The sequence below is a fragment of the Solea solea genome, unplaced genomic scaffold, assembly GCF_958295425.1.
Source record: "Solea solea unplaced genomic scaffold, fSolSol10.1 scaffold_198, whole genome shotgun sequence".
In the NCBI taxonomy this organism is placed as follows: domain Eukaryota; kingdom Metazoa; phylum Chordata; class Actinopteri; order Pleuronectiformes; family Soleidae; genus Solea; species Solea solea.
Genome location: NW_026704036.1, coordinates 7501 through 10000, shown reverse-complemented (window position 1 = coordinate 10000; position 2500 = coordinate 7501).

The following is a 2500-nucleotide window of genomic DNA, read 5'->3' as shown; positions in this document are numbered from 1 at the left end:
CATTTCTCCACCTTTTCGGATGGAACCAACGGTGTCGCGTTGCCCCGGTCCCCGCCGAGGGCCCTGGGGCGTGGGATCCTGAGTTTTCCCCGTGCTTCCTGTGGTTTTCGGCCGTGGAAAAACCCTAGGCGCGCCGGTTCTCGGGACCGGGCCGAGCGCCGACCTCTGTCCGAGCGCGAGCGCCTATTTTCGGATACGCCGAGTCGATTTCAACGGTCCGTATCTCGGTCATTTATCCACCTTTTCGGGTGGAACCGACGGTGTCGCGTTGCCCCGGTCCCCGCCGAGGGCCGTGGGGCGTGGGATCCTGAGATTTCCCCGTGCTTCCTGTGGTTTTCGGCCGTGGAAAAACCCTAGGCGCGCCGGTTCTCGGGACCGGGCCGAGCGCCGACCTCTGTCCGAGCGCGAGCGCCTATTTTCGGATACGCCGAGTCGATTTCAACGGTCCGTATCTCGGTCATTTATCCACCTTTTCGGGTGGAACCGACGGTGTCGCGTTGCCCCGGTCCCCGCCGAGGGCCGTGGGGCGTCGGGTCCTGAGTTTTCCCCGTGCTTCCTATGGTTTTCGGCCCTCGAAAAACCCAATTCGCCCCGGTTCGAAAAAGCGGCACTTAGAAGAAATTTCGAAAAAGTGCGCTCACTTGGAAGCCGTGTTCCTATGTATGTGCCGGGAGTGTCGCACACAACCCACACAAACTCGACCAAACATGCTCTCTGGCCCATGTTGCGCAGCATCCCGGTAAACTCGGCCAAACATGCTCTCTGGCCCATGTTGCGCAGCATCCCGGTAAACTCGAACCAAACATGCTCTCTGGCCCATGTTGCGCAGCATCCCGGTAAACCTCCGCCCGGTTCTCGGGACCGGGGCCGAGCGCGAGCGCCTATTTTCGGGTAAATTGTGACGACTTTTGACGGGCCGTATCTCGGTCATTTCTCCACCTTTTCGGGTGGAACCAACGGTGTCGCGTTGCCCCGGTCCCCGCCGAGGGCCCTGGGACGTCGGGTCCCGAATTTTCCCCGTGCTTCCTATGGTTTTCGGCCGTGGGAAAACCCTATTCGCCCCGGTTCTCGGGACCCCGGCCGAGCGCCGCCCTCTGCCCGAGCGCGAGCGCCTATTTTCGGGGTAAATTGTGACGACTTCCACGGGTCATATCTCGGTCATTTCTCCACCTTTTCGCATGGAACCAGCGGCGTTCCACTCCTCTGGCCCCTGCGCAGAGCCCTGCGTTGTGACATTTTGATAAAAGCATCACCCTGGGTGGCCCTGGGAGGCGTACCTATTTTTTTGGCATAAAGAGGGGCGATTTAAAACGGGCCGTATCTCCGTCACTCCTGCACCTTTTCGCATGGGATGAACGGCGTTCCACTCCTCTGGACCCTGTGCAGAGCCCTGCCTTGTAACATTTTGATAAAATCACGTTTTTAGCCATTCTCCCGTCGGTGGCCCTGGGAGGCGTACCTATTTTTTTGGCTTAAAGAGGGGCGATTTACAACGGGCCGTATTTCGGTCACTCCTGCACCTTTTCGCATGGGATGAACGGCGTTCCACTCCTCTGGACCCTGTGCAGAGCCCTGCCTTGTAACATTTTGATAAAATCACGTTTTTAGCCATTCTCCCGTCGGTGGCCCTGGGAGGCGTACCTATTTTTTTGGCTTAAAGAGGGGCGATTTACAACGGGCCGTATTTCGGTCACTCCTGCACCTTTTCGCATGGGATGAACGGCGTTCCACTCCTCTGGACCCTGTGCAGAGCCCTGCCTTGTAACATTTTGATAAAATCACGTTTTTAGCCATTCTCCCGTCGGTGGCTCCTCTGGCTCTCTGCTCCCCCAGCCTGGGCTCCTCACCTTGGGCCACAGCCCCCTGCTCACAGAGCCCCCTGCTCCTCTGGCTCTCTGCTCCCCCAGCCTGGGCTCCTCACCTTGGGCCACAGCCCCCTGCTCCTCTGGCTCTCTGCTCCCCCAGCCTGGGCTCCTCACCTTGGGCCACAGCCCCCTGCTCCTCTGGCTCTCTGCTCCCCCAGCCTGGGCTCCTCACCTTGGGCCACAGCCCCCTGCTCACAGAGCCCCCTGCTCCTCTGGCTCTCTGCTCCCCCAGCCTGGGCTCCTCACCTTGGGCCACAGCCCCCTGCTCCTCTGGCTCTCTGCTCCCCCAGCCTGGGCTCCTCACCTTGGGCCACAGCCCCCTGCTCCTCTGGCTCTCTGCTCCCCCAGCCTGGGCTCCTCACCTTGGGCCACAGCCCCCTGCTTCTCTGGCTCTCTGCTCCCACAGCCTGAGCTCCTCACCTTGGGCCACAGCCCCCTGCTCCTCTGGCTCTCTGCTCCCCCAGCCTGGGCTCCTCACCTTGGGCCACAGCCCCCTGCTCCTCTGGCTCTCTGCTCCCCCAGCCTGGGCTCCTCACCTTGGGCCACAGCCCCCTGCTCCTCTGGCTCTCTGCTCCCCCAGCCTGAGCTCCTCACCTTGGGCCACAGCCCCCTGCTCCTCCGGCTCTCTGCTCCCC